Source organism: Macrotis lagotis, chromosome 6 (genome assembly GCF_037893015.1).
Source record: "Macrotis lagotis isolate mMagLag1 chromosome 6, bilby.v1.9.chrom.fasta, whole genome shotgun sequence".
NCBI lineage: Eukaryota > Metazoa > Chordata > Mammalia > Peramelemorphia > Peramelidae > Macrotis > Macrotis lagotis.
Genome location: NC_133663.1, coordinates 45,802,089 through 45,817,536, shown reverse-complemented (window position 1 = coordinate 45,817,536; position 15,448 = coordinate 45,802,089). Strand labels below are relative to the sequence as shown.

Genomic DNA, 15,448 nt, shown 5'->3' with positions numbered 1-15,448 from the left:
AAAAGTACCGTGTAGGATGATATGAGTGCAGACTTCCAGAGTTCAAATTCAGTTGAATTTCATAGGGGATTCTGTCCAGACATGATTTTATTGGCACAGATTATTCTCAATATGGACAACTCTGCCAATTTCTGCAATTAATAGTGTTATAAGGTTTCCTGGGGATGCTGAGATCTTAAGTAATTTGTCCAAGATCACATATCCAGGATGTGCCAGAGACAGGATTTAAACCCAAGTCTTCAAGATCTTTAAGTTAGCCCTCTCTCTTAGCAGGTCAAATCCTCCTTCTAGGAAATCCCTTGACAAAGAATATCAATGAATAAGCCTGAGGTCAATATCAAGCCTGAGAATTTATTTCAAACATTATTCACAACAACATAATTCCAGTTCAATGAAAGATATCATCCTTTAGAATGGGTGGTCAGTATTTATTAAGCACCTACTGTGTGCAAAGTGCTTTCCAAAACATTGAGGTAATAAAGTAAAATATAGTCCCTGCCCCCAAGAAGCTAACATTCAGTTGGTTGGGGCAAGTAAAGAGATAGACGTTCACATGTAGGTCACAGACTATTTTCTGACTTTGAAACCCTCTATGGTTAGATTTTATTTATTTTTTTTTAATAAAATTATTGTGGTTGTCTTCCTTATTAGAAGTGAGTTCCTTGAGGAAAATTACCATTTTATCAAAGTGCCTGGTGTATAATAGGCATTAAATAATTGTGCATTGGATAGGTTTTGACCTTCTAATATTTGTATACTGTGCCTGTGATTCTTTTATTAAGACTCTAGATGTCTTGGGCTTATGAAGAGACCTTAGCTGGGTAAATCCTACTCATGGAGTCATATGACTATTTTGAAGTCAAGAAATATTATATAACAGTAGATGGGAGGGACAAAGACTTTCTTGGTTTTTAAGCCTTACTTTGTGAATTTGCCTCAAAAATTGTTATCATCTTTCATTTCTTATGTACTCATTCCATGATATTTGCTATCTTCAACTCCACCCAGGATTCTCAGTAATCCTCAAATACTTTTGTCAGTAGCAATTCTCCCTTCAAAATCTATATGAGAGCCATACTTTCTCCACCCAAACAGGGTTCAACCTCTCCACACCTATCTAAAGCATTTCATGAGTTATTGGGGTCAAAAAAGTTCATTACCCGTTGGCCAATTAACTCTTCAGCAATGAATCTCTCCGGACAATTGGTACACAAACAGGTCCATTGCTAAGCCCATACTTGAAGTCTTGAGAGAAGGATTCAGAACCCGCCCACGTCTGCATTCTTGTTGGGCTGACTTTTGAAATGGGGACTCAAGACAAGACTTGAGTGAAGGTTATTAATGATATAGTAGAACACAACAAACATTTATTAAGTTCCTATTAGGTTCAAGACAGTGTGGTAAGTCCTGGGAATACAAAACCAGACAAAACCAGGAAATGTAGTCCCTGCTTTCAATATTGACTCATTTGCTCTGCCATGAGAAACAATAAATGTGAAGAATTCAGAAAATCATGAGATGGCTATGAACTGATGCAGAGTAGAGCAAGTAGAACCAATGAAATAACAAATGCAATAATGACTACAATGTAAATCAAAAGAGGGGGAAAATGAAATCTGTGCAATTTACTGATTAAGCTTGGTCCCAGGGAAGAGATGGGGGGGACTATACATATGAAATATTGCATTTATAGTTAGACGAGGTTGATATGTTGGTTTATTTTGCTGAACTGCTTTCTTCTTTTTATTCCTTTTGTAGTTTTCTGGGGAGAAGATTAAGGAAGAATATATTTGAAAATGAAAATGATGTAAAAGTTAAACATATCCATAAAAACAAGATGTTTAAAATCACAGTTTCTATAGCCATTTTCAATTTACAAGTCATTTATCTCAAAACAGCTCTGTGAGGTAGGTAGCTGGGTAGTTCAGGTATTATTCCCTTCTGAAGACATGAAAACCAAGGTTCAGAAGAATGAGATTGTTTATACATGCCCTGCATAAATGTGAAAGACAAGACCCAGCCAATTCACTGATTGCAAGGTCAGAGTTTTTGAAATGACCACATTACTGACACCACTTAATCTGATTAAAGTGATAATATAAACTTATTCAAGATTTAGACATGATTTTTTAAAAATAAATCTATCCTTGAAAAGCTTCCTCCTTTCATTTTTCAAAATTATAAGGACTTCATTGGTAGATTATAATTCAAAAGAAAATGCCTTTATGGTTGGCTGCTTTCTAGTCCCACAGTGACCCTAGGAAAAAATAAAGCCCACCCACAAAAAAGCAAATAATGGTGACTAGGAATCTCTGACTGATTTTTGGCTGCCAACTCTCTTTATTTTGTTAACCCTCTTGATTCAATTATGCCACAACCACAAGGCTGTTTGTCTGTAGATTCCAGTAAACAGAATAACTGTGGCAAGGGGAGAGAAGACCCCAATTTTCTAAACAAGAGTACTGAAGAAATAAACAACTCCCATGAATAGAGACCTACATAAGATCAACATTCTGGTTCTTTCCTTGAAAGAACTACACAATCCTGGAAGGTTAGCTCTGTTAATAGACTTTGAAGGAAACCCAGGCAGGGCTGAAGGTCACTCCAAATGGTAGTGGGCAAAGAAGTGGGTTAAGAACCAAACGACAGCAGAAGATGAAGTGGTGAGAATGAAGCAAACATACTAAGTCTTCAAAGGAACAAAGAGATTGTAAAAGAATCTACAGAAGCCCAAAACAAAAATAAACAGGGAAATACAGAGCAATAAAGAGAAATTAGGAGATGAGATTTGGAAAAAAGAACATTTTACAGGGAAAGAAAAGGTGTTACAAAAATGAACCGACAGTATCCCTTCTCCCTTCTCTTTTCCCCTCCATCCTCCCCCACACACACCCCAAAAGAGGAAAAAGGATAAATTGGAAGAATTAAAAACTCTTAAATACCTGAATATTCAGCAAACCAGTTTTTATATTTTATTTTTTAAGATTGGAATTCCAGAAAGAAAAGACTCTGCTGAACCAGCCTTTGAAAAGAAATTGTGGCTGTTTTCTGTTTACATGAGAATAATCAAGCTGCTGCTGCTATGGAAAACCAGGGATCTTTGATGTTTTACTTGATGAGAGAAAAATGAGTCACTACTGACAGAAATGACACAAATTGACAGATTATCACAGGTCCAGAAATCCCCTCTTCCAAGGCCTTGATGACCTTGGATGTTGATTCCAACATCCACTTGTTTGGACTCTTTCAAAGTGGCCACATCCAAGGTGAGCTATCTTGAGCCATTTTGAGTACCAGGATCCATTAATGGTGCCTAATACTTAATAGGCACTTAACAAATGATTGATTGGCATCTACCTAGACTCATCTTGACTCTTTAGTGAAAATCATCAAGCATTAATTGGTGAAGGTCTGGAGTTCTCTGAGTTATGAAGGCAATGTGAAGTTAATGGGACAAGTGATTAATTTGTTTGAAGACACATTATAGCATAAGCCATAACTAGCATTTCTAGAGCTCTTTCAAAGGTTTGCAAAGAACTTTATGTGTGTCATCTCATATGAGATTCACAGATACCTTATGAAGTAGATGCTATTATTATCTTCATTTTACAGATGAGAAAACAGGTTCAGAGAGATTGAATGATCTGCCCAGGGTCACCCAGCTGGTAACTCAAGTCTTCCTGATTCCAAGTTTCACACTCTATTCATTATGCCTCCTAATAATTAGCAAAGTTTAAGACCTCACTAAAGGTTCCTACTTATTTGATAATTTGAGTTATTTTAATGAAATATATGTATATATACATACATGTACATACATATTTTTTGTGTTTATATATATATATATGTGCATTTCTTCCTTCCTTCTATGTTTCTTTGTTTTTTCCTTTCTTTCTGACATGTTTCCTTCTTTCTTTCTTCCTTTCAAATTTTCTTTCCTTCCCTCTTGCTTTCCTTCCTTCCTTCCTTTCTTCCTTCTTTTCTTCCTTCCTTTCTTCTTTTCTTCTTTCTAAAGCAATTGAGATTAAGTGACTTGTCCAGGGTCACACAGAGTTACTAAGTGTCAAGTAACTGGGGTCAAATTTGAACACAAGTCCTCCTGACTCTTGATACTACCTAGTTCCCCCTCTTCTGTGTTTCTTTAAAATAAAATACACATACATATATTTGATATAATTATATAAACATATTTATTTCTTTAAAATCAAGTCAAATAATCAAATGGAAGATGTAGCAAAATAAGATCCTATTGTGCTTATTTTTTTTGATTATGAAAAATTACCTCTTTTTTTGGAAATTGAATAAGATTTTATTTTTATTTATTTTTCCAATCATATGTAGAGAGAATTTTCAACACTCTTTTGAACACATCCTTCCCTTCCCCCACTCTAATATTGGTAACACATGTGCAATCACATTAGACTTATTTCCATATTTGTCACACTATGAAAGAAGACTCAGAGCAAAGAAGTAAAACCACAAGAAGAGAAAAGCAAAAAACAAAATTAAGAAGATGAAGATAGTATGCTTTTATCTGCTTTCAGATTCCATAGCTCTTTCTTTGGATATAAATGGCAATTTATATCTTTTGGAATTGTCCTTGGTCACTATATTGCTAAGAAAAACTTGTCTACTCTAAATATCACAGCTGATCATCACACAGTTTTGCTCTTGAGGTGTATAATGCTCTCCTGGTTCTGCTCACTTCACTCAGCATCAGTTCATGTAAATCTTTCTAGGTTTTTCTGAAATCTGCCCACTCATTGTTTCTTCTAGAGTAATAATATTCCCTTATATTCATATACAACAACTTGTTCAGCCATTCTACAATTAATGGACATCCCCTCAATTTCTAATTATTTGGAAAAACATTTCTTTAAAAAAAACAAAAATTGTATTCATTGTTCACAGCTTCTTATTTAATTTACTTTCTTTTGTTTTTGCAAGGCAATGGGGTTAAGTGACTTGTCCAAGGTCACACAGTTAGGTAATTATTAAGTGTCTGAGATTGGATTCAATCTCAGGTCCTCCTGATTTCAGGACAGGTGCTCTATCCACTGCACCACCCAACTGCCCCTGTAATCTACTTTTTTGCTCTTTGTTACCATCTTTGTGTCAATTTAGCAGATTGATAAATACACAAGAACAAAGAAAATAACTTTTTTAAAAATAAAATCTCTGTGGAAGATCATTCAGTAAAACAAAGGGATTAGATTACATAGTCTCTATGGTCCCTTCCAGATCTTGATCTATGAATTTACAAATATTTTCCTTAGAGAGAAATCATTCCTCTATAAATTATACATTTTAAGAAAAACAAACTTCCTCATACATTTTGATTTCTATTTCAAGAATTTGGACATTTCCAGAATAGTCTACTCCATATATTTATTTGTAGTTACTCAAAACATTAGTTATACATTTCTATTTAATGTAAAAAGTAGAGTGTTTGAAATTATTCAGATGATAAAAAGAGCAACCCTGTAAGGTTGTTCCTTACATTGCAATTAATATTTTACAGATTTGGAAATTGAGGCTCAAAAAAGAGCAAAGCAACCTGCTTAAAGTCCAACAGCATCAGAGTCAAAAGCCAAATCCATGGGGCAGCTAAATGGTGTAGTGGATAGGGTACTGACCCTGGAGTCAGGAGGACCAAGGTTCAAATCCAACCTCATATACTTAATAATTACGTAGCTGTGGGACCCTGGGCAAGCCATTTAACCCCATTGCCTCACAAAAAGTAAAAAAAAGACAATTGAAACTCAGATCTCTCCTAATTCCAAATGCAATGTATTTTCTGCTCCATGAAATGTTAGAGAAGACCCAAATGATCCTAGCCCTTGAAGGAGAACAAACAGGAAAGAATTTCAGATGTCAACTTTGTGGGTGTTGGTGAGGGGGACATTTTTGGTCAAAGGGGCTTTCCCAGGGCTTCACAGATGACAAGTTTTCCAGATGGAATAATACTTAGCCAGTCAAACAATTCGGAATCAGGGACTAGAAAGCACTTACTTCTTCACCCGAAACATTTTTAGGTCTGGGGAGAGGCAGAACTTCATTCCATAGTTGCCTGGCTGTCTTTGGTCCTAAGCTGTCTAAAGACAGGAGATTGATCAAGACCAAGGCTGCAGCAGAAGTTGTGTGTATGTGGAGATCTGGAACCTCCAAAAGTTTTGCCTGGGAGTATTTTATCTGGCAATCAACCCCTCCTGGGAGAGAAAGGCCGGGAAAGGAGGAATGCTAAGAACAATGCTTGGGGGCTAAATGAATGAATACACCTTACTGTCTCAGTTCCTATCTTTTCCTACACAGGCTAAGAGCAAATTTACCATGGTGTTATACTACACAGGCTAAAAGGATAATCACTGTGTAATTTTAACAGCTGCTGAAATCAGTAACATTAGAGTATGATTTCATTTCAAGGTCTCTCACCAGGATCTAGCACCAGTTCCAGCAATGTGGGCCTCAAGGGCTAGGGAAATAATGAAAAGGTTGATTTGTGAGAGCTCAGAGTTCCATACCAAGATTCTCTATTTTTCATTAAGGTTCATTTATTAATAACAATGTTTAGTTTGGTTAATATAAATATTTGTTAAATATTAATTTATTACTATAATATTTATTAATAACAATAGCCTTATTTTACTAGTATAAAATATGATAAACTGAAAACTCTTTATTTAGTCCATTAGTGACTATCATTTTATTGAGTCCAGAACATGTCCTGGGAATTGTACCAATTGCTTAAATTGATTAGCTTTCCATAATATGGCCTTCATCTACCTTTCAAGTCTTATGTATTCTTTTATCCCTTTTCAGTCTCTGCAGTCCTTAGTGAGTCAGTAAAAACTAACTCACCATATCAAGCTGATTCCCAACCATGCTTCATAGATCATCCAGACATTCTCCAGGAAGTCAGGGACTGGCCAAAATGAATATCTTGCCATCTTCCCAGCTGCCAAATAGAAAAGGATAGGGGGCAACTCTTGCCCTGGGAACAGGAATCAAAACAAGAGTACCATTGCTACTGAAAAGGTTATGACAATTAATTTTCCTATAACTGTCTCCAACATTCCCATGATGGTCTAGACTAAAGGTTTCTTTCCTGGTCCCCCACTCCCCTATATTTACTATAAGAGTATCCTTTTAAGTCAAGAATGGTCCCATTTTTGTCATTATCCCCAGAACCTAGAATGGTGCCTGGGCACATTGTAATTGTTTCATAAAAGCTTATTCATTCATTCATTCACTAATGCAGTTGTCCAAAGTGTCCTGCTAGCAATTCACAACCTTCATAAGCCAGGGCCATGCTTTTGATCCTCCCTCACTTCTACCTTATAGAATTCTGCACTTTCTCTGGCACTTTCTCTGGTTTTCCCAGATCTTTTCTTTCTACTCACCAGCTCTTCTTCCTTTGACTAAATTTAAAGTGATTGTGTCTCTGCATTTTTTGCTTTTCTGTGTATTTGATTTAATCCTTCAGTAGATTGTAAGCTCCCTGAGGACCAAGACTACCAGTTGCATTTGAATCCCCACTGCCTAGCAAAAAACCTTAAACATAATCAACTTTTAATAAATATTTGTTGGATTGAATTGAATTTATATAGGAACATTAAAAATAATAATGGAAAGGGGAAGAAATGAAGAAAATATCTTTTGAGTTTAACATAGGTAGATGAGCATTTCTGTCTCACTAGTATATTATGGCAGTGCTAAAAATCTATCCACAAGTATTTATTTATTGCCTACCAGATGCCTTGCTAGAATGGTATCCAGTTTAGAGGTTGCAAATAATCCTTCAGTTCCCTGGAGGGAGAAGGTGAGGAAAGTCTAAGGAGGTTTTACAAAAGCGCAAATCTTGTAAAGTTCCTGGGACATCCAATTGCTGTTTAGAAATAATGCTTCCTGAGGAGGAGACATATGGATTACAATTCTTTTGGAAGATGTAGGAATTTAAGAATTGATGGGAGGAAGGGGTGGCTAGGTGGCGCAGTGGATAAAGCACTGGCCCTGGAGTCAGGAGTACCTGGGTTCAAATCCGACCTCAGACACTTAATAATTACCTAGCTGTGTGGCCTTGGGCAAGCCACTTAACCCCGTTTGCCTTGCAAAAACAAAAAAAAAAAAGACAGTGAGTCGTACAGATGAAGAGATAGTCTCTTCTTTTGCCTTAACTTCCCCAGAATTTTATTCAAACTCACCTCTTCCTCAAAGAGATAGAAAGTAGAAAACCAATGAAGGAACTTTAAGGATATAAAGTATTTCATTTCAAAAGAAAAAGATCATGAGTCATCAAGGATAGATTCAAACTCAGTAGGAAGCTCAGACACAGCCAGAAGTGGTCTAAATGGAGTCAGCCCTTTAAGTCTTGGAAAGAAAACTGCCTTTTTGCTTAATTCTAGGTCAGAAAGAAGGAGGCCAAGGGGGAAAGGCTAAGTCTTCCACAAAAGTGGCAAACTTTACTTATTGAAATACTGGACAGAATGGGCTTCAAGTTTTGCAAGACTCCTCATATACTATCAAATCAACGATGAATCTTGCTTCTCCTTCCTGTGTCCCCTCAATTCACACTACATACCATACACCACACATACACACACACACACACACACACACACACACACACAGACACACAACATTTGGAATCTTATTAGAATCTCTCAACTCTGCTTGTCTCCTTTTATTATATTTTTCTTTCAGCTTGGGCCCCTGGAATTTCAACACCATTTCTGTGGGTAGTTTCTGCAGCCAAGTAGGTTTGGTACAGTGGATTTTTAATATGTGCTGAGACCACTGGAGGGAGAGGGGAAAGGCTAGAGAACAATTCTATCATCTTTGGAAATCCAGTAGGGACTTCTGTTAGTTGCATTTTCCAGTATCCAGACATATGGCAAATTCTAAGGAAATATTAATAATTCATACAGTGGCTCAAGTCGGGTGGGGAAGGCAAGATAAAACCCTCTTGAGCAGTGAGGAACACTAGGATTTTCCACTTTGGGGCCTTAGAGGATTTCCAGGTAGGTGGTGATTTAAGGAGTAGACAAAGGAGGAAAGTATTACTAAGGATCCTCAACGATTTCCTTTACTTCCTTGATGTGGAATAAAATTCTTAACTAAAAGTTTAAAAAAAAAGGTAGAAAGAACTTGACAAGAGTTCTGCTGTAATACAAGAACACTTAAGGATATCTTTAATGACTTGACAATAAAAAAATAGGGTTAAAAAGTAGGTTTTGCAAGAAAACAGGACATTGAATGTTGAATTGGGATTGTTGAAGGTGATCAATATTACATTCCATCTGTCACCATAGTACAGGTTAATCAATAGGGCAAGGCCAGGGGGATTATACTGAGGTTAGGAAAATCACTCATGAACTGTATACATTCACAAGAGTGTATTCACTAGGGCAAATCCCTTTGGGGTTAATGACATAGGGCAAGGCGTGGTATTATCAACTTCTTGTTTGGTTGGACAGTAGTCCACCTCATTATTTTGCATAGAATGAGGGCAAGAATGTATGGCTTAGGAAAGGTAGGAGGAGAGACCCATGGGGTGCCTGACCAAGTCCTGGGAGGGGCATCATAATGACTTTGCAAAGTGGAAATGTGTTCACAGATCTTAGGGGTGGGAAGTCATCTACTGAAATCATACCTTAACAAGTAGCTTCTGGACCACATACCTGATCCACTGATCCTTCAGTCTCTGTATGAGGGGTACCCCTCCCATCCAGAGACAAATTATTCCCCTTTGGTTTAGCAATTGTCATTAGGAAGTTTTTTTTTCTCCATCAATCCTTAATCTCCTTCATTGTGTTCTTTGTTATTACTAAAGCAGCTAGGTGACCTAGAGTCAGGAAGACCTGTGTTCAGATCTGATCCCATGGTAACTTTGTGTTGACTCTGGGCAAATCTCTTAACTTTTGTTGGTTTTAGTTTCCTTAACTATGAAATAATAGCACCTACTTCACAGGGTTGTGAGGAGCAAATAAAAAAAACCCTTATAAAACCCTTAGTATAGTTCCTTGAACAGAGAAGATATTGAATAGATACTTGTTATGAACTAGCTTCAAAATTCAGATGATTCTGGGCATCAAACAAAACCTAATTTGGCATTTTGGGGACTTTTTATTTTTGCTCTCTCCCCCCTTACAGATGTACTCTTTGTAAGAAGAGAGAAAATAACTCTGGAAATGAGTGTTTACTCACTGGAAATAGTCTAAGCTCATTTCCTTTGTTCCTAGCTCTCTTTACTTGGACTTGTCCATTTCAGTTGTCCACCTAGCATCTATCAAATACATACAAAGCCTTTTGTGTTCTTTAATCAATCAGTCACCAAATATTTATTCATCATGAGGCCATATGGGTTTTCAAGTCCTTTCTCTTTCATTTGGAATTGTCCTTACACTCCCATTGAGATCAGGGAATTTTATGGTCCCCTGGAATGAGAAATAGTTTCATTAGCAATCTATTGACAGATATACTCTAAAAAAAATTTGGACTCCAAAAGAGACAAATACACTAAGAGGACTTTCCTACTAAAGCACCATCTGTTTTGCTCCAGGAATAGAAGATTGCTGTTGACATGGTTAAATTCAATTTTACAAGGGTTTATGACGTGCTTGTTGGGTAGATGGTACTTTACTTCCCACTGGGGAATTAAAAAAGAAAGATGAAGTCATCTCTGACTTGAGACACCTATAGTTTGATAAAGTTTACATCTATAATATATGCATAAATTTATACACATACATATAAATGTATGGTTGTGGGCATGTGTATTGTTTCTGTTTAGTTATTTGGGGTCATATTTGATTTTTTTTTTAGGTTTTTGCAAGGCAAAGGGGGTTTAAGTGGTTTGCCCAAGGCCACACAGCTAGGTAATTATTAAGTGTCTGAGACCAGATTTGAACCCAGGTAGTCCTGACTCCAGGGGCTGGTGCTTTATCCACTGCACCACCTAGCCGCCACTCAGATTTGGTTTCTTTATGACCCTATTTGGGGTTTTCTTAGAAAAGATACTGGAGAGGTTTGTTATTTCCTTTTTTTTTTAGTTTTTTTTTTTTGTTGTTGCTAGGCAATGGGGTTAAGTGGCTTACCCAAGATCACGAGCTAGTAAGAGTCTGAGGCCATATTTGAACTCAGGTGTTTCGGACTCAAGGACCATTGCTCCATTCACTGTATCACCTAACTGCTCCTCCCCGACACAGTTATATGAAGAGGAAGAGAATTTCAGGCATCAGGATAGCCAATAAAAATGTCTTGATTGATTTGTGGAAGGAAAGTCAGGGAAACAGCATACTTGGGGGTAGAGCAGTGAGGAAGGTATAAGAAAAGTGGAAAAGAAAGGGAGGCCAAAGTGGTTTATATTTGATCCTAGAGATGATAAGGAATCACTAGAGTTTATTGAGTAGAGCAGGTGACCTGTGCTTTCAGAAGATCATTTTTGACAACTGAGTCAAAGATGGACAAGAGTAGGGAGAGATTTGAGGCAAGAAGACCAACTAATAGATTATTGTGATAGGTAATGAAGTGGTGATATTCTGTAGTGGGAACAGTGTCAGAGGAGAGAAGGTAGCATAATCAAGAGATTTTGTGATGGTAAAATTGACAGAATTTCGCTACAAATTAGAAATGAGAAAGAATGAGGAGAGGATGCCACTTAGGTTGTAAGCTTGGGTTATTGGAAGGATAGCACCATCTTCAATAATATCTTCAATAATAATGGGAAAACTCAGAAGAAAGAGAAAATAAAATTGGGGGAGAATAAAAATGAATTCAGCTATATATGTTGAATTTAAAATTATCTTTGGGATGTCCAGGACCAGATATCCAATAAAGTTGTTGGACATGTGATTCTGGAGCTTAAGAGGAGTTAGGGTTGGATATAGTGATCTGAAAATCAAAGTTGATAATAGAGAACTAATTAAAATTACCAACTAAAAATATATAGAAAGAGAAGAGAAACATTTATTATGCTTTAGGCAGGAAACTAAGCAGATAAACATCCTTTCCTATCTCAAGGGATCCTTCCTTGCCTAGAAACACAGCCATGTGTCCTTCAACTCTTTAAAAAAATTATTTTAATTAATCTTTTTTTTAAAGCACAGAGACTTTAAAAATGTTTTTTCTATTCCTTCTCCTCTCCTCCAACTAACAAGAGGGTAGAAAACAAAAGCTATTACAAATATTTTTTGTTCCCTACTCTCGTTTTTTTTGTTCCCTATTCTTAAAAAAAAAATCCTAACTTGATCTGATCATCTTGCCCTCCTTCCAGCCTCATCTCTAACTATCCTTTATAGAATCCCTTTCTCTCCTCATTTTTGCATCTAAACCCCCTGCAATCTAGCTTTTGACCTCCTCTTTCAAATGAAATTGTGCTCTCTCCAAAGTTACCAGGGATCTCTTAATTACCAAGTCCAATGCCCTTTTTTTCCCAATATTCATTCTTTTCAATCTCTCTCTGCTTTTGATGCCATCTCTTGTTCTCTCCTCCTGGGTATTGCCTTCTTTCTAGATTTATAACACACTCTCTCGCCCCTGTCTCCTCCTCCACATCTAACGTGACCTCTTTGGTCTTCTTTGTTGGAGTTTGTCAGGTTCATCCAACCCTGTGTGTGTCCTTTAAGGTTTAGTCCCTGGAGCCTCTTCTCTTTTCCCTGTCCACTATCTTGCTTGGTAATTTCCACCCCCAGGAGTTGAATAATCATCTCAATGAAGGTGAATTACATGATTACATGTTATAAGTAACATATATATCCAGTCCTCATTTCTCTCCTGAGCTCCAGGTTCTGACATCACTACTTATTTCAAACTGAACAAAATCTACCCAGGAATTCATTGTTTCCTCCCAAAACTTTCTCTTGTCCCAACTTCTCTATTACTGTCACCCAGCATTATGACCTCAAGGTCCTCTTCAATTCCTCACTTGCCCTCACCCCTCACATAATATCAAATATCCTCACATAAGAGCAAATAATAATTGTTAATATTTATTTAGTGCTTATTATATACCAGACATTGTGCGAAGGGCTTTTCAATTATTATCTCATTCGATCCTCACAACCCTGAGAGGTGGGTGCTATTATTATCCATATTTTACAGAAAAGGAAACCAAGGCAAACAGTTTTTTTTCCTGTGTATTTTTTGGGGGTGGTGGGGGTTACTTGCTTAGGATCATACAGCTAGTGAATGTCTGAATTAAAATTTTCCTGACTTAAGTCTATTGTCAGATCTTGGCCCTTTTGCCTTCTATCTTCTATGTCCCCTTCTCTCTTACTCATATAGCCACCACCCTGGTACAGGCCCTCATCACTTCATGCTGGACAATTATAGGAGTGTTCTTCCCTAGTATTTCCCTTTTTCTTTTCACTTGCTTTATTTGTCTCCCCTTGTACTTCTAGATTTGTGTTTAACAAATGGAGGAAGGTCAACTCCTTCCACAAAGCTGTCATTTAGTACATTAGTCCTCTGGAACTGTTTAACATAATATCAGTGTCATAACATAATATCTGGTACATTATGGGTATTTAATACTTGTTCTCTTCCCTTATTCCTCTTATAACAGGTTTTTAATAAATGATAATTGGGTAGCATTTAATTGATTCTGTCTCTAATCTGCTTATTCTAGCCTAATTCCATATTACTCATCTGCTTGAAACCAACATTCCTGCCAAACTGAACTACCTCTAGCTGTTCCAGGAAAGGATAAATGACTTTCCCAGGATGACACAGTTAAAATGGGTCAGCAGCTGGATCTCAAGTCAACTTTTCCTGAAACTAAAACACCATATATCATACTAAAATTATATTACATCATATTATATATTATACTAAATTAGGATGCTTTCTTGAGGTACATGTACTGAAAGTATTGACCTTCATTTTACAGATGAAAAAACTGAGGCTCTGAGAGTTGATATGATAGGAACATAACCCCATAATCACATTACAAATATTGATTAGTTACCTACTGTAACATTGGAAATATGGAAATCAAAATTACATTTTCCTGTCCATTGAGTGGGTTTCTCCCCAATGTTCTCTATCCTGGGTATTCTTTTCTTATTTCTCTATACTTCCTACTTTCCAAAGTCATCTACCCATCAACTTCTTAACTACTCAATTATCTTTACTCAGAAAAATGAATCTAACCATTCAACCCTGATTTCAGTCCTGGTAGTCAGTTCCACATTTCTAATTGCCTGCTGGATATTTCAATATCCCATCAATATTTCAAATTTGATGTGCCTAAAATGACGGCATCATCTTCCTTTTATAAACTGGCACCTCCTTCAAAATTTCCCTCTTTCTCTTAAGGTGACTGTCAACCTCCCAATAATCCAGGTTGTTATCCCTGGAGTCATCCTTGATGACTCTTCTTTCTCACTGTTCCCTTCCCACCCAATATTCATTCAATTCCAAAGTCTTTTCCCCCACAATGTATCCTAATTCTTATCCCTTCTCCTGCATAGTTTTCAACTATATTCACCACCTTCCATTACACTGTACTAGCTTCTGCCATATTGGGAGTAGTGGCTCAGTGGAGAGCAAGCTGCACCTGGAATCAGGAAGACCTGAGTTCAACTCTAATCTCAAATGCTTACTAGCTATGTGATCTCAGGCAAGTTCCCTAACTTTTGTCTGTCTCAGTTCTCTCAACTGTAAAATTAAAATAATAGATACCTGCCTCCTGGAATTGTTGTCTGGACCAAATGAGATAATATTTATAAAGCACTTAGTGAAGTGACTGGCATATACTAAGTAGTTTTGGGGTGTTGTTTCATTTGATACTGAAGTCCATGACATCAGAAAAGTGATTTTATGGCTTGTACATAAGATTGATTAAAGGGAGGGGATGTTGTATAAAGCTGACATTTTCACTATCCAGTGTGAGCCCAGTGGCCTGACATAGTAAAAGCAGGATGGTTAGTGATCTTTTTATTTTTTTTTTCTGTTTAAGGCAGTGGAGTTAAGTGACTTGTCCAAGGTCATACATCTAGGTAATTAAGTGCCTGAGGTCTAAATTGAACTCCAGGGAGGTGCTCTATCCTTTGTGCCACCTAGCAGCCCCCAGAATGGTTGATGATCAAAGGGAGATTATGACCACTAAGAATCAAGTCTTTCCTATATTTTATCTCTATGAATCAATATTGACCACAGGATTTTCTTAGCAATGATACTTCCTTAGTAGAGGAAGGCAAATAGAAGTTAAATTGCCCAAGGTCACTTAGAGACTAAGTATACAGAATCAGATACCTAACTTTTCAAAAAAAATTTTATTTGTTTAAGGCAATGGGGTTAAGCAACTTGCTCAGTGTCACAAAGCTAGATAATTATTAAGTATCTGAGGCAGAATTTGAACTCAGGTCCTCCTGGCTGGAGGGCCAGTGCTCTAATTACTGCACCACCTAGATGCCCCCTCCCTTGTTCTTCAAAGAGTAGGTACTCAATC

General features: G+C 37.0%; 1 long non-coding RNA gene across 1 annotated transcript in view; it reads right to left on the bottom strand.

Moving 5' to 3' along the window:
* The window catches only part of LOC141491631 (uncharacterized), a 54,506-nt gene extending 39,766 nt beyond the window's left edge, over positions 1-14,740 (bottom strand). Inside the window, exons 1-2 of the long non-coding RNA XR_012469674.1 lie at positions 14,680-14,740; positions 6,859-6,991 (exon numbers count right to left, since the gene is read on the bottom strand). This is a non-coding gene — a long non-coding RNA (uncharacterized LOC141491631). The remainder of the gene's footprint in view (positions 1-6,858; positions 6,992-14,679) is intronic.
* Between the last annotated feature and the right edge of the window lie 708 nt (positions 14,741-15,448).